The sequence below is a fragment of the Triturus cristatus genome, chromosome 11, assembly GCF_964204655.1.
Source record: "Triturus cristatus chromosome 11, aTriCri1.1, whole genome shotgun sequence".
NCBI classification, from domain to species: Eukaryota; Metazoa; Chordata; class Amphibia; order Caudata; family Salamandridae; genus Triturus; species Triturus cristatus.
The window spans coordinates 490604116-490627824 of record NC_140594.1 but is presented as its reverse complement, the minus strand read 5'-3'; the positions used below and the strand labels follow the sequence as shown (position 1 = coordinate 490627824).

The 23709-nt window shown below is 44.1% G+C and overlaps 1 long non-coding RNA gene across 1 annotated transcript in view; it reads right to left on the bottom strand.

Annotated features, from left to right (window-relative positions):
* The window catches only part of LOC146784460 (uncharacterized), a 94491-nt gene extending 84547 nt beyond the window's left edge, over positions 1-9944 (bottom strand). Inside the window, exons 1-2 of the long non-coding RNA XR_014970388.1 lie at positions 9883-9944; positions 9709-9783 (exon numbers count right to left, since the gene is read on the bottom strand). This is a non-coding gene — a long non-coding RNA (uncharacterized LOC146784460). The remainder of the gene's footprint in view (positions 1-9708; positions 9784-9882) is intronic.
* Positions 9945-23709: the final 13765 nt, after the last annotated feature.

Sequence of the window (23709 nt, the reverse complement as noted above, 5' to 3'; positions counted from 1 at the left end):
AAAAACATATATGGTAGCCACCTTGATTTAGAATCCTTTAATGGGCAAGCCTCGGTTTCCACCTTGACACCAGTTAGGTTTCATATAGGAGAAGTCACTAAAGCGATTGAAGACTCTGCAGGAAAGAAGGCTCCTGGCCCGGACGGAGTCCCCACCGATCTGTACAAGGCTAACCCGGTGTTTTGGGCCAATATACTGACTAATGTATATAACACCTCGGCTACTGTGGGTTTTCCTAAATCCTGGACTCGTTCCATCATAATACCGGTGTTCAAGATAGGCCAAAGGGCTGACCCTAGATGTTATAGGCCCATATCCTTGATAGACTCCTCTATAAAAATCCTGGGGAAGGTTATACTTGCTAGGATAACGAAGTGGGCCTTGGATAATAACATCTTGTCAGACGCACAGTATGGCTTTAGAGCCGGCCGGAGCACGGAGGATCAATGTCTGAACCTCCTCCTAATAATAGCTAAATACACTAAGGCGGCCGGGGGCTCCATTTATCTGGGATTTATGGATTTGTCCACGGCCTTTGATCTCGTAAATAGGTCAAGGCTGTGGACAATGCTCCTGGAGATGGGACTTGACCCACCCCTTGTGTATTTTCTTTCAGAGCTCCACAAAGATCTGAATGCCTCGATAAGGATGACGACTGATGGGAAGTGCACGTCCAGCTTTAAGTCTTGCAGAGGGGTACGACAGGGATGCATTTTAGCTCCCATGCTGTTCACCCTAGACATAAATGCCTTGGAGCAAAACCTGCTGGCTGCTACGCAGGACATTCCGCGTATGGGAGGTACCCCGATTCCGGTTCTCCTATACGCGGATGATGCTGTCCTGCTGGCCAGGACCCCCCTGGCGCTACAAAGATTGCTGGACTCGTTTGGGACTTCATGCATAGCCTGGACTTGGTGGTTAATAACGGCAAATCACATGCTATGTCGTTAGGTCACGCGAAAAATAAGGTAAAGCCTTTTATCTGTAGGGGAGCTGAAATCTCAAGAGTGAAGGTTTTCACCTACCTGGGAGTAGTCTTTGATGACAAGGGCTCATGGTCCCCTCAGCTCTCTATAAAGGTAAACTCCGCGAGAAGCTCATCTGCGGCAGTACTTGGTTTTGCAAAAAGGTTGGGAGGAAAACCGACAGAGGCAATATTAACAATTTATAAAGCCAAAACTGTTTCCATTGTAAGGTATGGGGCGTCAATCTGGGGTTACATTAAACACGACGTGATCCAAACGGAGGAAAATAAATTCTTGCGCTCCCTCCTTGGCCTCCCTCAATCAACCGCTTCTTATTCAGTCCATTTGGAACTCGGGATTGGTTACATAGCAGATATGATTAAATTAGCCCCTCTGCTGCTATGGATTAAAATATGGCTAAACCCGAATCTTACTTTAAATCATAAAATCTTAAAGGACTGTACTTGACTTGACAACATGAATAAAACTCAATGGCTCTCAAAGAACGAGTCGTTATCTGCCTACATTGGGAGACCTGAAATCTTTTTTAACCCTGAAATTCTTTGTAAGGCAGATCTTGAGTGGGTAAAATCTAATTTTATGAAACTAAGGGAGGCCGAGCGGGAAGAAGAAGAACTTCGTAAACCCTCTGTCAGGGGACATGTCCTGGTATCCCAGCCCTCAGGGTTGTCATTATATCTTACAATGGTATCCAACCCTTTTCATAGATGGCTGTTGACCAAATTCCGGTTCAACCAAGTACATTTAGTTCTTTGGGATGTGGTTGGCTGGAAGAGGCTAGAAGATGTTGCCCCTTGTAAGTGCGATGACATTTCTCCACAAGACACTACGCACTTTATGCTCTTTTGTACTTTTTCAAATATGCCAGGAAGAAGTTTATTATTCCTTTGTTATAAAGTAGGAATTTTACACAGTATAAGCCAGTTCTATTGTTCTTAAGCATGCTTGAATGTCCATTAACTATGTTCTGTGTTGCTAGCTTTTTAGTGGCAGCTGTCAGAGAAAGGAGGGTTAGACTAAAACTAATACAAGATGTGGATCCTATCTGACATTAGGAAACCGAACCTGCACTAAGAATTTACGTTGATTATGGTCCATTATGAAATTTTAATAGGAATTGTTTTTAACTGTATATCTGTGAATTGTAAGATTTTATATATTTAACTGTGTAGCATACTTTTATGATTTTAATTAATCGAATAAAGTGGTTTTGACTTGACTTGACTTGATTGAAAGGTTTACAAACTATATTTTTACACTCTTTATGATTCTCAAAACAGTCCCAGTAGTATGCCTGGACACCTGCACTATACTACTAACAACAATGGTCCATCCAGTCATTATTTTAAAGTTGGTTTATGGATGAAATAAATGTATACTACATGTATTGTCAGTGCAAAGAATTGACTACAGAAAAGACAATAAATGATTCACTTAAATGCAGTAAAATGATGTGCAATGCAGTATAGGTGCTACAAGTCTACTTTTTATATAAACTACTAAACCGATGTCAAGCTACAGTAAATACTAAAACAGAGGAAGAAGAGTGCTCAGTGTACATGGTGATCAAAGAGTGAAGAAAGAAGAGGGGGCGTGGTTTCATCAAGCAGCAAGATGGCCGCTCGCTAAGAGGGCTCCGCCAGCCATGGCATAATCCTTTCCAAAATTCTGCATAAAACAGAGTCAGAGTTACCTGCTATTTGCGTGAATATCATTGCAACTGGGTCATGCATCGGTGGAGGCTCAGAATGCAGTTGGCGGACCTGCTGAATTACCAGAAGGCTACTGGACCGAGGGGCGGTCCTGGCTTGGCTGCTGCAAGATGCTGCTGCAGCTACGTAGGAGGCCTAGGCCTGGAGGTCAGACGGGGCCACATCTAGCTGGAGGAGCGAGATCTAAACCTACAGGAGGGCAGCAGTGACGGAGTATTCGGTTTTGCCCGAACAGCATTCTGCGGGTGCAATGCCCTCCCTCTGTGGACTGCTTGCGCGCCTGCAGTGGGCCTCAGGCCATTGCCTGAGCTCTGCGCTAGATCTGACATCGCACCGCCGAGGGATGTAGGAAGATTAGGAAACACCCCCATTAATATTTTCGGGTGCTTGAGGTGAGTCAGAGCCGCGGCTCCCTCCGGTGTGATCAACGGACGAGATTGCATGGTGGGGGGCCTATGCTGGTCTGATTCGGCAGGCTGTGGACAGCCGCATGGTCACCTGGAGGTGGTGGCTGCGGGGCTGTGCCTACAGTGTGTGCTTGCACTGAGGAGATCAGGGCCTCCAGGACGCTACCCTGGTTCAAAGCCGTGACCGCCTGGAGCCTGAGGGGTACCGTGGGAGAGTTTAAGGAGGGATGGGCAAAACCGAGTGAAGAAGCCCAGTGGGATACTACAGTTGAACCACGTTTGGCTAAGCACAATATTTGGTAACATCTCCCCACCATTCAAAACAGGCGGGCTTAAGTGGGATAGAGAGATTTCAGCAGACAAGCAACCAATCACTTGTAAGGCCAAGATAGGAGCTACAAATATAGCAAGATAATATTGGCCCTTCCCCTGGGCACGGTGACTGCTGGGCTGTGTTGCGGGCTCATGCTTGCGCTGAGAGCTTGGGGATCTGGCCGCTTCTCCCCTGCCCTGGGAGGGGTCCCGTGGGGAGATTCTGCGATGGTCCGCCTGGGCTAAGTGAAGAGAGCTCAGCGAGGGGCTACACTTACAACTCAACTGGCATAGCGCACTATGTGAAGACACCTCCCCACAACAGGGAGAAGGCAGGCATAAACAACAGTGCATGAATTTAGCAGACTGCTGACTGAACAATTGCATGATCACGATAGGAGGCGCTGGTTCCTGAGCCGCCCCCACCCTCCGGAGATATGGGGAAACATGACGCTAAGCAGTCCAAAGTATCTTTCAAAATAAGAGACTGAAAAGACATATGGACCCAGAGGCCAAAGTGGAGGCCGAGTGAGGTCCAGGGGAGGAGGAGGATGGGCAGACGGACGACCCCCGATCCCTCCTGTTGGACAAGAAATCCAGCTTAAAAACGATCGATAACAAGCTGGACATTTCCACCTCTCAACTTGACCAGGTCAAGAAGCAAGTAGACTCTCATGAAACCCGATTGGATCAGCTGCAAAACTGCACCTCTGAGACCCATGAATTCAAAGTTGAAACAAAGGAACAACTGCTCCAAATGGACAAAGTACTCAATATTATTAGAGCCAAAAATGACGACTTGGAAGCCCGCTCACGCAGAATTAACCTGCGCATAACAGGCATTCTGTAAACAACAACAATATCTAAGATGGAAACCTTTGTGGAGGAGTTGTTGTGTGAACTGTTTAGCCCTGATCTCTCTGCCATATTTACAGTCGAAACAGCCCACTGCACTTTGCGTCCCAGGCATCCAGTGGGAGCCCCGCCCAGACGGATTTTGGCCCACCTGTTGAATTATTGAGACCACTACACCATTCTGCGACTGGCTAGAGAGAGGAGCAGCATTAGCCATAAAGTAAAACGAACATCTTGTTCTATCCTGACTTCACCCCAGCGGTACGTGCAGCTAGACAGGAGATCGCTCCTGTCAAACGTATCCTGCTGCAAGCAGAGATCCCCTACCCCCTGCTGTAACCGGATAATTTAAAGGTGACAAATGATGGAACTGTGCACCACTTCACGGACGCCAAGTCGGCCAAGAAATTCGCCAAGCATGTAGGGGGTCAGAAACGTGCTCATAATGTTGCCAGGAGTTGTCCTTCGGACGCTGGTCTAAGTGATAACAACTAACTTTTGCCATAATGGAGTGTTGCAGGCTGCTATCAATCCATGAGGATTTTCCAAGCCTGTTCTTCCATGCACATGCATCAGTGACACCAAACCCTAGCAGACAATATACTGGAGCTGAAACCGATGTTCGTCACCAGCACACCACTCTTGCTTGTTACGGTAATTGGCTTCCACACATGAACAGCCACCCCGCCTCATGGTAGGGCTGTAGTCTGCTGAACTCATGCCCCCAGGGAGAGCAGCCACTTCTTGTACCTATGCTTACTGCTGTGGCATGGTATTTGGGTTGTTTGCAGGGGAGGGTCTTTATGTACAACCTATTTTGGGGCTTGGATGGGGAAGTTCTTGTAGCGTTTCAAGTCGGAGGGTCACTACATCAACAGGCACTAAGACATCACACAGCAATACGCATCCTCTAAAACAATAACAAGCAGGCACATTTCCATATGCGAGGCTGGGGCAAGCTGACACACACAAAGACATAGGGCAGGCAGTGAAGTCTGGAAGATATCCTTTGCACTCCCTTACGTGTAATAGTCTTTTATGACATCCTACAATTACCTCACCTGGAACATCCGGGGGCTGAACGACTATAGGAAAATCAGACTCATACAGTCATATTCAACCAGGCACAATATAGACATCTGTTTTATCCAGGAGATGCATCTGAACAGCACCTCTCCCGCTAAATTGCATCACAAAAGATGGGGTAGCATTTACTCCTCTATATTCTCCAACTATGCCAGAGGAGTAGCTATACTAATACGTCAGGGACTGACATGGACAACAACTGAGTCGCATATAGACCCGGAGGGTAGGTATGTCATTCTGGGCGGCATCTTACGGGCTGTGAAAATGACCATGGCAGCGATATATGGGCCAAACGTAGATCAGCCGGATTATTTCCATAACATATGGAAAACGGTTGACAGTATGGGATGTGACACGGTAATATGGGGAGGAGATTTTAATGATATCCTTAACAACGCAGTAGATAGAAAGGGAGCTTCTCGCAAGTTACACCCCAGATCTAGCGAGGATCTAAACACAATCGTAACAGATGGTATTCTAACTGATATCTGGTGGCAGTGGCACCCTGGCATGGCCAAAAGCACCTGCATAACGACACACCATAATGCCTGGTCCAGGTTAGATTATTGGCTAGTGTCTAGAGATATAGCAACCTGGACGACGGACGTTACTAATCTACCCAGGACACTATCAGACACGTGCCCTGTCATTTACAATTGACCATCCCAGGACTACAGCAACGGGCGTTTAGTTGGAGACCTCCCCCATGCCCTTTCAGATGCGTTGTTTCGAGGAAGAATTAAGGGGTGACGCAGAGGACTACTTTGCGTTAAATGAAGGGTCTGTATCCACTCAGGCCTCACTGTGGGACCCTTCTAAGGTCGTGATACAGGGGAAATGTATAGACAGGGTATTGAAATCAATTAGACTATCCCTTGCAAAGATAGAAACTAGCATTCAGCACTTCAAATTGCAATATTACGCCGCAGGCAATCCACATTTTTGGGCAATACTCAGGGAACAGCTCACAGAGTATGAAGAGGAGGCTCAAAGGGAGGTGAAATTTCAAGGCAAATATGCCCAAGCTAGATGATACGGCGGAAGGGAATAGATTGGGCAAAACTGCTATTCTTCTCAAGCCAAGAAATGCTACATACATAATGGAAATCTTAGACGCAGATCGCGTCCCTATCAGCGGTACTCAGGAAATATTAGATAAATTCACGCAATTTTATACCAATTTATATTCCTCCACCTCGTCGGTAATACCGGAAGATCTCCAGTCCTATCTTGACTCAATTGAACTGCTGTGGCTGGAGAGGGCACTTTGGGCCTTTTAAGATAAGCCTGCACTGTTGATGATATTATACAAGTCATAAACAGTCTGCCCACCGACAAAGCTCCAGGCTCCGATGGGCTCACCACTGCCTTTTATAAATGTTATGCATCTCTGCTAGCACCCCACCTTTGACAGTACATGAGGAGGCACAGGAGACTGGGTTACTTCCCCCCACCATGCGTGAGGCAATCACAATGTCATTGCTAAAGCCCGGGAACCCCCCGAATGAATGGAACTCGTTCCGCTCTTTGTCGCTGATCAATATCGATACAAAGATTTTAGCTTAATTGCTGACAAACAGATTACAGCCACTACTTCTATTGGTAGCCAGACCAGACCAATCCGGTTTTATCCCGGGAAGATCTACGGCACATAACCTCTGCACCTTCTTTGCAGTATTGCACTATTTAGATCCCCCCACACAGGCGCTGGTGGCACTCCTAGATGCCACCAAAGCTCTTGATTCGCTGGAATGGCCGTATCGGTTTACTATTCTGGCTAGGCTAGGAATTAGTCCGACCTTTCTAAAACAGATTAAACAGTTATATTTGGCCCCCCCAGCCCGTTTCAGACTACTCGGGGCACAAGGCAGGAATGCCCACTTTCCCCACTACTTTTCGCCATTGCCATGGAGCCATTAGCCACCTGACTTAGGCAACACCACACAGCCAGGGGGTTGGAGTTTACTACAAGAGGGCTTATTATTCCACTTTATGTGGATGACATCACTTTATACATTAACAACCCCGTGGAAAACTTCCACCCAGTTCTTCAGGAGATTCTATAAATTTGGAGGGTTATCGGGTATTCATATTTACTGGGCAAAATCAACCTTATTCCCACTGACTGATAACACTACGCCCTTCATGTTAGAGTATTCCTTTAACTTTGAGGGTGGCCCGGTGCGATACCTAGGGATCTGGTTTAGTCGTAATGAACGTTAATTGTGGAACATGAATTATAGATGGGCTGCAGCTTGGCTGGAGGGTAAAATTGCCACTTGGTCTAATTTACCAATATCTTTGGCGGGGAGAATCGCAGTAGCTAAAATGATTGTATCACCCAAATTCTTATACTTGTTCATAAATCTCCCTCTCCCACTCACTCAAGCCTTTTTTAAAACAGTGCACTCTCAAATGTTATCCCTGGTGTGGGCATGGAAACAAGCCTGCGTGTCTTGGTAACTCCTGACGATCCCCCTGGCACAGGGCGGGCTAGGTGCCCCGGATATCCCGCCGTACGCTTACTGCACGCAGGCCCAATTTCTCCACTACTGGTTACATCCAACTCCTTTTCAGCCTCATGTGGTGTTGGAAGCGGACCGGGAAGCACTGACCCTCCTCCAAGTGGCACTCTATCATCCATATAGTCGCCCCCGACAATATGGATGATAGAGTGCCACTTGGTCAGTGGGTCTGTGGAACAGAGCTAGCCTGGAAATATTGTATGCCCCTCTATACCTTTTAAACACTGGGGGGGGGTTGGGCCTGTATTTCCGTCCAAACTAGGCCACTAGTATAAGTAAGAAAAAAGAAATCGTGTGGACGTATTATTTCTCTAAATCTATTTAGAAGAATCTTTTAACTCATAAAGAAAGTTTAGTGTATTTATTTCACTTATTACTTTCAACATTAGTTAGAAAAAAAACATACAAAACACTAACTCATGTCATAAGAGGAAGACATACATTGTACTTTAACATTTCATTAAATCATAAATACCAAACAAAATGACATTTAACATATACATGACAACTTATTCAACATGAATGACCAGTCCTTAAATAAGAAAAGAAGCAATAGCGGTGCAGACTTTTTTAAATTTCTATTAATGCAGCCTGCTAAAACTAGCTAGTCGGCAATGATTATGCAACAGCCTGAATGCCTTGTTTGCACACTGTATCATTCAGTGGGGTCGTAGTGGTTGCGGCTAGCTGTGTGTGGTCGACTCGTTTCTGAACCCTATATTCGTTTTGGGGTTCTTTTCCTGACAAGGACTTGGTCGATCTCTACAATATAATAAAATATTGTGAAGTTGTGAGTGCGATTTATAGACTTATATTAAGACCTGCTGCATATCGTTCCTTTTTGGGGTCCAATCATACCTTTTGGAATGGAAGGTTCTGGGAATTAATAACCCAATGGAAAGCAATGTTCAATGTCTTAATCTGAAAAAGTAACAAAGATGACAATGTTTGGGTGCACTCTAACGAATATGCACACTTTGGGGCAGATTGATATCGGACTTGCGCCACTTTTACGCAGCGGCGGCGTAAACCCTGCGCCATGTTGTGCCCCATTTACAACGTGACGTATCTAGGGAGATGCATCACGTTGTAAAGCTTGCGCCACATGGGGGCGTACCTGCACAGGTGGGGGGGCGTTCCAGCGCAGGAACGCCTCCGAAAAGTGGCTGAGTGAAATCTACAAGATTTCACTCAGTCACTTCTCCGGCCATGCTACGTCAAAACCCTGCGCCTGCTTGAAGCAGGCGTAAGGATTGACGCAGCATTGTGACGATAGGGCACCCCCGAGCCTTGCTGGAGCTGCGTCGTGATTGCGAAGCAACTCCAGCAATGCGCCAACCTTCCGCCATCAGATGCGTCACGCATCTGTTTATCCTTGCGCCACGATGCGCTGCATTGTAAATGCGGCGCATCTATTGTGGCGCAAGGGTAAACTTTCGTGACGCATCTTTCCTGGCGCATCCCTGCTGATTTGCAGGGATGCGCCAGGAAACATAAATCTGCCCCAAAGTATGCACTGCTTAGCCTACATAATAGGGTCCAAGAAACTATGTACAAGAGGATTGCCTAGTTCTAAGATGCGGAGTACACTTGCCTTAGTTCTCCTTTTGTTTTTCCACAAGCCGGTAAATCCCTGTTATGTGCAATCTACAATTCTGAAATTCAAATTCAAACATGGAAGCGAAAAAATTCACTCCGCATGATGTGTCTTCACCTGCCAATACATAAATGTGAGGAACGCAATGTAATAACTTGTTTAAAACCTGCGCAGTATCGGAATAAATCAAAAGGGACACAGATGGAAATAAGGAAAGAAGAGACTTACTTTAACGTGTGAGCCAAGATTCGTGCTCAAACGCGGCGGGAAGGCAGACGTCTCTTCATTATGTGGCTTCGTCTTCTGTAATTTAAAAAAGATCGAAAGCTTTGTGTAAACAACGTGAAACAATGTTATGCTCGGGTATACAATGCAAGTTTTCATGCTCAGTTAGAAACTTGCTTGAATTCATTTGAAAGCTTGTCAGTGTTTTCCCTCTCTGGTTGAGTGCGTGTGTCTTCTCAGTAGCGTGGAGTGAACGTTTTCCAGACATAATTAGTAGAATGCCATCACCCGAACTAGTCACATGGGTAGAGTGTAGGCTTCTGGTCAGTGTAGTTGTGTATATTACGCCAGTTGCGTAACGAAAGCTCAAGGGGCCCCCCTGCAATATACAAGGAGGGCCCCGCTCCGGATTTATTCCGGAGCGCACAGGCAAGAGTACTGTGCCGACGGGCCCCCCCCCCATAGGTCGGGGGACCCCCGCACCGTGGAGATGCGGGGGCCTGAGTTACGCCCCTGTATTACGCTGAACCGCTTATGTGCTTGAAACGCATCTAGAACTTGGCAATTTATTTCATATGAATGGAATTTGCAGTCTGTTGACTTCAGACATTTCATTCAGTCCGCTAAGTGCTGTATTAAAACGCATGATGAGATAAGCTTCTTTTTGAAGTATTATCCTTTCTCTGTCACCACCTCTTGGGTTTGGTTTAATTACACTAAGGACCGTCCATCTGAAGTCCTACTCTGTGTGCTTTAATGCTTCAAAATGAGCGACCAGGGGTGCATTGGCCACCTTGTTCTTAATTCTGGATCGGTGTTGAGTAATGCGGTATCTGATCTCTTGTGTAGTTTTGCCTATGTAAATAAGTAAACACGGGCAAATAATGGCATAAACCACGTTTCGTGACTTACAATTGGTGAAATCATTGTGTTTCCACCTGTCATTCTTGTTGGTGAATTCTGTGCCTTCTATGGTAGTCCTACCGGCTTGACAATTGCCACATTTGTGGTGGCCCATTATTGGTGGTAAATTCAAAAAGGACCGCAGCGATTCTGATTTTTTTGGGGGGTCATCCGATGCTCTGATTAATCGCTAACCAATATTGGCATTCTTTTTTAATGCTAACAGTGGGACCTGGAGATCTTTGTTAGAATATTTTATCAGATGCCAATTTTGGCGTACAATCTTCTTGAATGAATTTGTCAGTGGGCCAAACGTAGAAACGCATACCAAGCGAGTCATTGTTTTTTTTGACTGTTTTGTGAGTAGGACCTCACGTGGGGTGTACCACGCACGTTTGCATGAGTGCTTTAATAGCTTCAACAGATCGCCTTTTTCTTTCAATTTTGCAGTCAATATTTTGGAATGTATTTCGTAATCTTCTTTGCGTGTGCAATTCCTGCGAACACGCAAGTATTGTCCTTATGGCAAGTTATCCTTGAGGCTTTTTGGATGATAGCTTTTAAAATTGAGGGCCGTATTCTTATCTGTTGGCTTTGTGGATAATGTTGTGATCAAGCCAGATTCAGTTGGTCTAACTTCCACATCTAGGAATGTCAGGCTGGTAGTGCTGTGAGCAAGGCTGAATTGTATGTCAGGGTGTCGTTGATTCAACCATTCATGGAATCTATTGAGTTCAACTTCTGTCCCAGTCCAGATGCACCAAACATCATCTATATATCGATACCATTGTGCCAAGCAGTGGTCGAAAGGGTTATTGTGATAGATGAATCGTTCCTCGTACCAGGCCATGTACAGAACCGCCATCTCAGGGGCATAAGGACATCCCATGGCAGTACCTTTCACTTGGATGAAGAACTCAGATTCGAATTTGAAATAGTTTCTTTTCAATGAAAGAGAGGCAAGGTCCAAAATGAATTTGGTGGGGACGCGGTGGGGTCGCTCCCTACTATCCAAGTATGATTCTAGAACATCCAACTCCTCATCCTGAGGAATTTGCGTATATAAGGACACAACGTCAAGACTTACTAATCTGTGTTGGTCGGGGTTAAAATCAAAACCCTCGACTTTGTTAATAAAGTCGGTTGAATCCCTTAGGTAAGATGTAACATTGGGCAGAAATTCTTTCAGAAATACATCTACGTACTTTGAGACGGATTCCAGCACCGAGTCACACCCAGACACTATGGGACGACCCGGAGGTGAAGTTGCATTTTTGTGAACCTTCGGGAGAAAGTAAATCAGGTGTCCTTGGGTGTTTCTTTATATAAGATACTCGTATTCTTTGGGGCCAAGAATGCCTGCCTGTAGTCCTTCATCAGGGAGATTTTTAATTTCATTCTGGATTTGTTTTAAAGGATCTGTCTGGATCTTTCTGTACCATGTCTGGTTGTGAACATGTTTTCTTCCCTCTTCTAGGTATGCTTCACGTGCCCACACTGAGGCCCGATAGTGGGAGGTGAGCTTCATTGTGACAGATGGCACATTTTCATCCATCATTTATTTGCCTTACCACGCTGATAGTACCAGCCTTGCTCACATCACCATGCTTGTTTGCCTGTTGGTTTTAGCGTTTGTTTTTAATGGTTATTCCCCACAGTGACCACCTGTTCCTAGGGATAAGCCAGTCTTCATATATATAGTTGGATAGTGTCTGACTATATGTTTTTAACATGCACCTGGGGTTGTAAGTCACGCCCCGATTTCACGTATACTTTGTGTACTGCTTTTTTGTGCTTAGTTCGCCATTACACTTTCTCCTTTTACGTATGGTGAGGAGAACACTAGGAGGATGGATGTGAACATTATGTGACCACAATAGAGATGTTTACAGCAATTTACAGGAGAACTTATGCATACTTTCATATTGTTTCCTTTAGGTCATCAAACACCACTACTGGAGAAACTTGATGTAGTGATTTTCTGTGGTAGTTAGCTATTAGCCGCACCACTAAGTGTAGATAGATTCAATATACACATATTAGGTCCATTAGGCAAGAAACATCTTGACCCCACGAGATGAGCATAGCTTCAACTGAACCCTCACGTTAGGGAAGCTGCCATTCTTTACGCTTTTAATGAGGTGGATAACAAACCTGAATAAAAATAATATTTGGAATATCTAACCTTTTTCCACGCACTCACTGCACTTCACTGCACTTCACTGTATCTACACTTTCACCGGCCAGACACCCCCACTTCATCAAACGGCTAAGGAACAAAAGATATCCGACAAAGAGCCCCTTCACGGGTTCCCATTGGGTATTGCAGCACCGACCCAACGAGGAGCAGGTCCAAATGATGAAGCATGACACCTAGCTTGCTGTGTGTGTGAGGATCCTGGTTCTGCATTAGCGGGATCCCCTCCGAATCCCTCCCTCTCCTAGTACTCCTCCACCACCACCAGCCCCTCGATGGAGGTTGATCCTCTTATTTTTTTTAACTAGGCACCACCTTTAGAGGAATAGCATTCACATTGGCTTTAACAATTGCAAATGCTGTCCCCTAATTACAAGCTAAGATTGATTCATTTTAAGTTTCTACATCACTTCTTCAGAACACCTACACAACTTCATCGCATGGGACTCCGGCCTCATTCCAGGTGCTGGAGAAGCAACGCTACACCCGCAACATTCCTACATTTGGCCCGGAGCTGCCCCCCCCCCCCCATCATGACATATTGGGTAGCCATTTTCAGTAAGATCCAAGACATTTTGGGGATAAAAGCTGATTCCACACCACTAGTAGGGATATTAGGGCAGGTGAAAGAGACTCCGGTGGGTGACTACAAGCTCCATGCCATGCTATTGTTACTGGCAAAATGCAGGGTAGCCATGCACTGGGGAAAACCAAATGCCTCATCAGTTAAAGCCTGGAACAAGACGTCACCTTCTGTCAAAACCAACTCTCAATATTCTGGGAATTAATGCCCACAGCCTCCAGGCCTAAAGATATTTGGGGTCCATTTATTGAGTGGCTACGCACTCTCCAAACCGGCGATGCTGACTTGCCTAACCTGGCAGGTGTAGATACACACAAATAGCTCTTTATCATGCCCTTCCCTAACTTCAAGCCACATGGGGGTTAGCGGGGTATGGTGTATAATATATATATGTAGCTTCTGGACTGTACTATAACTCCTCAGGCCTGCACTCAGGCGGGAAAACTGTATGCATGCCCTTGAGTAGTTATGCGAAGGACACTCTGACCAATGTTTGTTCTGTTGATGTTAAGCTACCAGTAAATATTGGACACTGTTGAATGTCGGTACATATTCAGCAAAGTGCATTGTATGTAGCATGTTTAAAAATGCCAATAAACAAATAAAAAAAAGAGTGGAGAAAGAAGGAAGGAAAAGCATTCTTTATATACAACAATGTGTATATCAAGAGCACGGCCCCATGCTGAAAATTATTGTAAGATCGTAAGAAATAAATTCTTAAATCAACCCTACGCCATACAAAAATGATGTACCCTAGGAAGAGTCATTAACAGCTTGTCTACTGCTGGGTCATCCGGACAAGGAAAAGAGCACCACATTTCATGACTTATTCTGATGAAGCCGTGGTCACAAACAGGAGGCCCTCAAGGCACAATAAAGATGAGTGAGTATTGAGCCAATATGAATTGAAATATGGCCATTGGAAATCAGGGCAGGCACAGCGACCATATGTCCAAAGAGCTGCACTAAATGCCTGCAGCTATTTAAACAATGTTGAAAGTAATACATTGTTGGAACATTGCTGTTACTGATACAGATTACCCACTGTCATAAAAGTCCACAAGTCTGCTTCTCTTGTATGCTATTGAACCTGCAGAAGGCACAGCTTTCCAGGAGTACTGCAGGGAACGTCATGTGATATATTTCACGAGCTCCAATTCCCCAATATGTAATTACAATTAAGCATTGGGGAAATTCAACCCAATCTGTAAAGGCCCATGTTCTTTTCTTTTCTTTTTTTTCTCTATAGGGAAATAATGTTCCCCAAAATCACATCGCCATATCCCCACAAAGTTTGGAGGAGATCCATTCCACTTCCACTTCCACTTCCACTAACAGTCTGTAAGGAGAGTTACCTACATCTTTTCCTGGAGTACAGGTCGGACCATTTGTGTGGTATTGGAATTTGTGAACGACCGCAAACTCACAAGTCTATAGGTGTTAACAAAATGGGCAAACTACAGTTGGTTCCACCCAATCTTCACCCATTGTGTCAGGTTTACTACTGTGTAATTCTACACACTTGTGATAGAGAATTACATAGTAGTAATAACATTTACACATTTTTTTAAAATCCTTCTACCAATTCCTAAAAGGCGTACATCAAGACATTTTCACTCATAAACAGCTGTAAATTGCAGCTGAAAATGTTTAAGTGAATCAGGCCTTCCAGCATTCTAACCAATAATCAAGCATGATTAACAGGTCAGAGTTTATGTAAATATCATTACTCGCTGATTATATGAATTAGTAAAATATGATTGGGAAATCGATCATTAAAATTTGGGTAGTGGTTCTGCTAATATGGTTGCTTCACAAATTTTCTAACACAAAGGGAGTATTGCTGCAGTACTTTTGACTCAGAAGAATGATTTAATTGTTACTTTTCAAAGTTACTAAATTATTCCCACGATTCACCATAAAATTAAATAAGTGGGATAATTATACCAGTGAATGAAGCCAACACTACAAACATTAGTCTGATCTCTCTGGGCGCAATTTCCTGATGGTATATATGCCAAGCATTTTGGCTGCTTCAGTAGGCTGGTGGTGTCACTTAATAAGTGCTGGGACACGTTATACAGATTTTCACACAGCTGAAAAGTTTCTTTCACATAAGGGATCCTAATTTACAGTACCACATAGATCCAATGGATTCACAATACCCTGCATGTTTGACACACTCAAGGCCTAAGTTTTGGTATTTTGGTGCCTTGCTGTTCTGCACTATGCTAAAGTGAAAGGGCAGGAATGCACTGTATTTTTAAGCATTACAGTGCATTCCTGTCCTTTCTGCCTGCGCTTGCGCCATTTTGGCAGCCTTGCACCAACGTACCCACTCTTCCACTATGGTGCAAGGGGGCCTCCGTTGCAGGAAGGAATGTTTTGTGCAGGAAGGTGCACATTCCGCTACAAAAACTATCCTACGAGGTGTTTTGCTCTTTGTATGTGGGCTGCAGAATGCAGCACACATGGAAAGAGGAAAAAACAAGGAGAAATGAACATATTTCTCCTCATTACGCCTCACCTTACGCATTTTCTGCCTTCCCAGGTTGACATCACTTTGTAAATCTGGGGCAGCATCAAATTCCATGGGCGTTGCGTGGGAAATCCCACCTCAACACCCATTGAAAGCCTCCCAGGCACAGAGTAAGGAGACGCAACGATTTGCGCTGCATCGCCTCACTCATTATTTATGAGACCACTCAAAGCCATACAAGGTGGCTTTGCAGGGCTTCATAAATCTTTATGAGAGCCCTGCATCACACATGTACTTGTTTGCAAATCCACTGAATGTTTTGTAATTTATAAGAAGGGCATTTCAGAGGTGAATATATGCTAAAATGCATCCCATCTCTTGCAGAATATCATACTGTAAACACAAAGTGATTGAAAAAAAGTGTGAGGGAAAAGGGAAGTTTACCATAAGAGTGAGCAGAAAGGGAATTATTATTCAAAAATCGAAAATGGCAAAGGAGGAATTAAGGAGTGCTTCACATAGGGAAATGAAGTCACGATGCGATTCCACAAAGGAGAGTCATAAAACAGAAGCACTGCTAAGCAAAGGCCCACCTCTTCGTTAGATAAAACTGCCCTCCTGTATCTTTACACTCATATTTTTATTGACCCATTGATGAAATGTTGAACTTACAACATTCACACATATTTGACAATGTTAACAACCCTCTCATCATGCCCTCAAGAAATAGGCTCTGAGCTAGATTATACGTTCGGCGGTCCATAGAACAGCTGAACCCGTGGAGACGTTCTGACTACTGCTGCACTGGGGACCACCCGCAGTATTTTGACTGTGGCGGTCGGACTGCCAAGAGACCGCTGGCACCACTGGGATCAAGGATCCTGTGCTGTGGATGCGGTGCGGGTTGATTCAGCAATATGGAGGTGGTGCCACTGAGGAACTGCTGAGCATATTTTGAGTTGCCTTACCACCACCATTTCATGGCAGTGAGCTTGCCATGAAAAGGATGGCAGTGAGGGGACTAAGGGAGCCCTACAACCTGTGGGCCCAGGAGGTGCATGTGGGGGGCACATGTAGTTTCCCCTGTATTTGCCCCCCCAGTTCCTGCCACACCATGCAGGAAGGTGCAGTCGGTGCTCCGAGAGCAGCAGTCTGCATGCCAGGCTCTTTAATGAGACTGAAAGACCGCAGCTGTCAGACCGCTGCAGGACCACCTACCTGCAAGATGAAGATTTGATTCCTAATATGTCAGGTGGTTGCACCATGGGTGTGGCAGTCCCACAGTGGACAGTGCTTTGCACCTTCCACTGTGGGACCTCCAAACTCGTAATCAGGCCCTCTATGTTGTCTTGAACGAATATTGTATTATCATATTGCTAGATACTAGTCTAAAAATGTTCTGATTTCATAATTGATTATAACAGAGAGAGTGATCTGGATGACAAAAGCTCTATAGGCCTAGAATCTATATTAAAAATAGTTTACTGCACAGAATTTTAGTCATAATATGTGTCCTTATTTTAACTTGCCTTCTCACTCAAAGTTTTTGTGCGTACAGTTGTTGTTTTCATTCTGATTCATACAACCGATATTGCATATAAATGCTTCTTTTATCATTTGAATTGTGTTATGTCTTGATACTTTCATTGCCCAGTTTATATATTGTCTCTCATATTTGCCATTTCCATTCCATTATTCAATATGTTTGTGATTCTTTTTCTGTCATTTTATCTTAAATTCTGTAAAATAAGCTCTGATGAAGAGACATTGTATCTTGTAGTCACAAAAACGTGTTGGCTTTAATTTTTCTTTGCCATAATTTGAGCTCCCTTTTGAGTATTAACAATAATAATAAATTATGTTGAAAAATCCACCACATTCTGATTTGCTACTTGTGACAATTTGATTCTAAACATTGTGGGCGCCTCAGGTCCTGTTGACGTTTTTTACAAATGAGATATGTACACCAATGCAGAGTTGAGTGCATCTACACAAGCTGCGACGAGGTGCATGCCCATATATATAAACGAGGTGTGTGACCATGTGTAGGCTAATAATGTGTGTGATATAGAGAATATTTGAGGTGTTTGCCAATATGAAGTTAGAAGACGAGTGGCCTTATAAAAGTATGAGAAGCTGACCCACGTGTAAGTCATCTTTATGGAATGAGATGTGTATTACATTTGGGAAGTTGGTGTGTTCTCACATGTGGAGTGTTTACTACGAATTTTAGAGTTGTGTCTCATGTACAGAAAACTCTTGCTCCTTGCACAGAGCAGCATGTGCTGACATGTATAGCTGTAGTTTGTTCGCACATTTAGCTGTGACATGAAGTATGAGATTGGGTATTTGATAATATTTAGGGGTAAATTACGACTACAGCGGTCCATTGAACTGCACTAGTCGCAGTGACGGTCCACCCACCATATTAAGAATACGGCAGTTGGATCATCACTTGAATGCTGCAACTGCTGGGATCCTTATCTCTCGGTGGTGGTGCAGTGGTCTGAGGCTGCAATATGTTGGTGGTGGTGGAGTAGCACCACCAAGCATATTTTGAGTGTCCCCAGTGTCCTCCTATTTATGGTGGTGAGCCCACTATGAAAGTAGTGGCGGTGAGGAAACTCAGAGGGCCCAAACAGGGCCCCCTGTTACCTCTGTACATGGAGGTACATGTTGTGTGCCTCAGGATTTTTGCACCTCCTGTTTCTGCATGGAAAAAAATGCACAACATTGTGCATTTCCTTCTTTGCAGGAACGGGCCTCTGCGCTCATGGGGGTGAATCTCTAGGGCACACCCATGTGCCTCAGATAGGCACTGTCATAGGACCTTCCGATCTGGATTCCAGTCGGAATCCTGCAAGCTAGACGGTTTTGGCGGTCTTGCAGCAGGCGCAGGCGTGGTGGCCCACTGCTAGACTGACAAACTCACAGGCCCTTAGTGAATATATACATGCTTACTTGCATACATGTGCTTATATATATGACGTTCTCAAATGTAGAATTTTATCGCATGTTTGCTCTGATTGAGTTGTGAAGTGTAGTATTTATTAGTGTTATAACTAGGTAGTCTCGTGAGCTTATTGCAATATGAAACCTTTTAATTACATAAGATGTGGGACATATATTTCTATGTAAGAATACTAATACATGTGTTATTTGCTCACATTTAGAAATAAATCCTATGCCCAAAGACTAATCTGGTTACCCTCTTGGTGTCTGTACCCGTTCCCTTCTCATAGTAACTAAGATTGGGGCATGAGCCATCTTAATGACACCTTTTCCCACTGGGAATCCAAAACTCCAGAGATATTGTTGGCCGTCGTGGCCAGTGCAGGTAAGCGCAGTGGGAAGTCGACAGAAGATGGATAGGGAAAATAAAATAAATAAATAAAGCTGTCATCTGTGGACTTCCCCACCGCGCTTACCTGCAAAGGCTGCGACTGATTGTTGGTATTGTTTCAAGTCTGGCTCCGTCCCAGGTGATAACTTTCGGGAAATATTCATTTTGAAACTAGTTCTATCAACAACTATATCTTTCTGAGAACCCTGTGATAACTTTTCATTGAAGCTTATGTACAATGGCAAGATTTTCAGCATCTCCACTCATATTCTGGCATTTGACTAGATGACTGTTCAGTACCTGTACTATCGCCCAACTGATAAGAAAATCCTATACTATGCTGCTAAGAGATCGCCACAACCCATCACTACCAGCAAAATAGAAAATCGCCCCAGACAATCTGTGTCAGACTCACAGAACTATCTTGCTATCATTTCAGCTATTCATTGGCATGCCGTTTCTTCCCAGTAATACATCGAAAAAACTGATGCTCCCTGCAGCTGAACCTTCTATCGGTAACTCGGTATTCAGACAGAATATGGAGTTGGAAATGTCGACTTACATAAATATGGAGTTGGAAATATCATGACAAAGAAATATCAACAGCAAGAATAACGTGATCAAGAATATCGAATTTAAGGTAAGAAATATCGTTTTCAAAAATATTGAAGTCAATAATATATCATTTGCAAAAATATAGTTGTTTAAAATATAGATTTTTTAAATTAGAGTTATGTATTTAAGTTTATATTTTAAATGTATGTGATGTATGTTTTTTTTTGTAAGTATTTCTTATGTTTTTTAATATGTGTTAAAGTTTTAGTATTTATCAAATGTATTTTCAATAATGTTTGCTTTTTTAGTTCCATAGCGGGTTGTGGGTTTATAGGGGAATAGGGTGGGAAGTAATTTAATTATAATAAATTAATTAATATTGTTTATTTATTAATATTTATTTAATTGAGATTTCATAGTGTTAATTTTGGGAAATAATTTATTTGTAATTAATTATTATTTGATAATTGGTTGTTAAATAATATTAATGAAATAATAAATTGGTAATTCAGTATGGTAATTGTGTATTTTTTTTAGGTAGGCGTGACACATCTGTCAGCATATTTTGGATGCAGTGCTGGAGTCGTGTCACAAGTGCAACACAAGTCCAGCACTGCTCAGGGGCATCCTATAATTGCAATGCTGCGTCACTCCTTACACCTGCTACAAGCAGGCGTAAGGTTTTGACGCAGCATGAACTTAAAAGTGACTCTGTGAAATCTTGTAGATTTCACTGCATCAGTTTTATGGGGCTTCCTTGTGACGGAACGCCCACCCTTCATATATTATACCTGACGCAGGTATAATGTAGGGCAGGGCTTTACAACATGATGCATCTCACTACATGCGTCACAATGTAAATCTGTCACCTACCGGGGCATGGTTTACGACGCTGCTGCATCACAGAAGTGATGCAATGGTGTCGTACAGATGACACAAGGGGCTTGTAAATCTGCCCCTTAGAATACAGTGAAAACACTTACGTACACTAGGGTACACTATGGGGTGGGGTACCCCTGTGATTGGCATGACCTCCCCTGTAAGGCCCTAGTACATAATAGGACAGGGGGATTAAGACTACCTCTAAGTCAGAGGTACAGAAAGAGGCAAGAGAAGTGCAGAAAGCAGCAAGGGAGGTACCGAAAGAGGCAAGTGAGGTGCAGAAAGAGGGAACAGGGGTGCAGAAAGAAGTACGAGGGATACAGAAATTTGCAATAGAGGTATAGCAAGAAGCAAGAGCAGTGCATAAAGAAGCAAGAGAAGAGCAGACATAATCAATAAAGGTGAAGAAATAAGGAGTGACACAGAAATTTGCAAAAGAGGTGCAAAAAGAAGCAAGCGCAGTGCAGAAAGAACTAACAGAGGTGTAAAAAGAGGCAAGAGGGGTGCAGAAAGAGGTAGGAGAGATGCACAAAGAGGCAGGAGAGGTGCAAAAACAAGCAAGAGAAGTGCAGAAAGAGGCAATAGATTTGCTGAAAGAAGCAACAGAGGAGTAGAAAGAAGCAAGAGAAGAGCAGAAAGAGGCAAGTGGGGTACAGAAAGAAGCAGGAGCAGTGCAGAATGAACCAACAGAGGTGCAGAAAGAGGCAAGAGGGGTGCAGAAAGAGGTAGGAGAGGTGCACAAAGAGGCAAGAGAAGTACAGATAGAGGCAGGAGGGGACACAGAAAGAAAGATAAAAAGTACAGAAAGAAGCAACAGAGGTGCTGAAAGAGGCACAAAGGGTACAGAAAGAAGGAAGAGAAGTCCAGAAAGAGGGAACAGGGGTGCTGAAAGAAGCAACAGAGATGTGGAAAGAAGCAAGAGAAGTGCAGAAAGAGGCAAGTGAGGTGCAGAAAGAGGAAAGAGAGGTGCAGAAAATGGCAAGAGAACAGCAGAAAGAGGGAAGAGGAATGGAAAAAAGGGAAGAAGGATGCAGAAAGAAGCACGAGAGGTGCAAAAAGAAGCAAGAGAGCCGCAGAAAGAAGGAAGAGAGGTACAGAAAGAGGAAAGACAAGTGTAGAAAGCGACAACAGTGATACGGAAAGAGACAACTGTGGTGCAGAAAGAAGCCAGAGCCGTGCAAAAAGAGGCAATTGAAGTTCAGAAAGAAGCAACAGAGGGGCAGAAAGAGGCAGGAGGGGTACAGAAAGAGGAGAAGAAGTGCAAAAAAAGGAAGAAGTGTGCAGAAAGAAGCAAGCGAGCTGCTGAAAAAAGCAAGAGAAGTACAGAAAGAAGGAAGAGATGTGCAGAAAGAGGAAAGGCAAGTGCAGAAAGAGATAACAGTGGTGCAGAAAGGGACAACAGGGGGGCCGAAAGAAGCAGGAGAGGTTCAGAAAGAGGCAATTGAAGTGAAGAAATAAGCAGCAGAGGTGCAGAAAGAGGCAAGAGAGTTCAGAAAGAAGAGAGAGAAGTGTAGAAAGAAGCAAAAGAGGTGCTCAAAGAGGCAAGAGGGGTACAGAAAGAGGCAAGAGCAGTGCAGAAAGAACCAAGAAATGTGCAGAAAGAGCCAAGAGAAGTGCTGAAAAAGAGAAGAAGGGTACAGAAAGAGGCAAGAGTGATGCAGAAATTTGCAACAGAGGTTCAAAAAGAAGCAAGAGCAGTGCAGAAAGAACCAACAAAGGTGCAGAAAAAGGAAAGAGGGGTACAGAAAAAGGCAAGAAAAGTGCAGAAAGAAGCAAAAGAGATGCAGAAAGAGGCAAGAGAACTGCAGAAAAAGGCAAGACAGGTGCAGAAAGAGGCAAGAGGGGTGCAGAAAGAAGCAAGAGGATTGCAGAAAGAAGCAACAGGTGCTTAACGAGGCAAGAGGGGTGCAGAAAGAGGCAAGAGAATTGCTGTAAGAAGCAACAGAGGTATATACTAAGAAGCAAGAGAAGTACAGAAAGAGGCAAGTAACGTTCAGAAAGAAGCAAGAGCAGTGAAGAAAGAACCAACAGAGGTGCAAAAAGAGGCAACTAGGGTGCAGAAAAGGGTAGGAGAGGTGCACAAAGAGGCAAGAGAGGTACAGAAAGAGGCAGGAGGGTGCAGAAAGAAGGAAGAGAAGTTCAGAAATAAGCAAGAGAGGTGCTGAAAGAGGTGCGAAGGGTGCAGAAGGAGCAAGAGAAGTGCAGAAAGAGGCAAGAGAGGTGCAGAAAGAGAGAAGACGAGTACAGAAAGAGACAAGAGAGTTACACAAACAGGCAAGAGAGGTACAGAAAAGGGTAACAGGGGTGCAGAAAGAAGCAAGAGAGGTACAGAAAGAGGGAAGAAGGGTGCAGAAAGAGGCTAAAGGCATGCAGAAAGAAGCAACAGAAGTGCAGAAAGAGGCAAGAGGAGTGCAGAAAGAGGGAAGAGGGGTGCAGAAAGAGGCACGGGGATGCAAAAAGAAGCAAGAGAGGTACAGAAAGAAGCAAGAGAAGTACAGAAAGAAGCAACAGAGATGCATAAAGGGGGAAGTGGTGTGGAGAAAGAGGCAAGAGGGATACAGAAATAAACGAGAGGTGCAGAAAAAAACAAAAGAAGTGCAGAAAGAAGGATCAGAGATGCAGAAAGAGGAAAGAGAGGTGCAGAAAGAGGGAAGAGGGGTGTGAAAGAGGCACAAGGGTTACAGAAAGAAGCAAGAAAGGTACAGAAAGAAACAAAAGAAGTACAAAAAGAAGCAAGAGGTTCAGAAAGAGACAAGAGGGGAGCAGAAAGAGGGAAGAGGAGTGCAGAAAGAGGCACAAGGATTGCAGAAAAGGAGGGACAGATGTGCAGAAAGAGGCAAGAGAAGTGTATAAAGAAGCAACAGAGATGCAGAAAGGGGGAAGTGGAGTGGAGAAAAAGGCAAGAGGGATTTAGAAAGAAACAAGAGAGGTGCAGAAAGAAACAACAGAAGTGCAGAAAGAAACAAAAGAAGTGCAGAAAGAAGGAATAGAGGTACAGAAAGAGGCAAGAGGAGTGCAGAAAGAGGGAAGAGGGGTATGAAAGAGGCACAAGGGATGCAGAA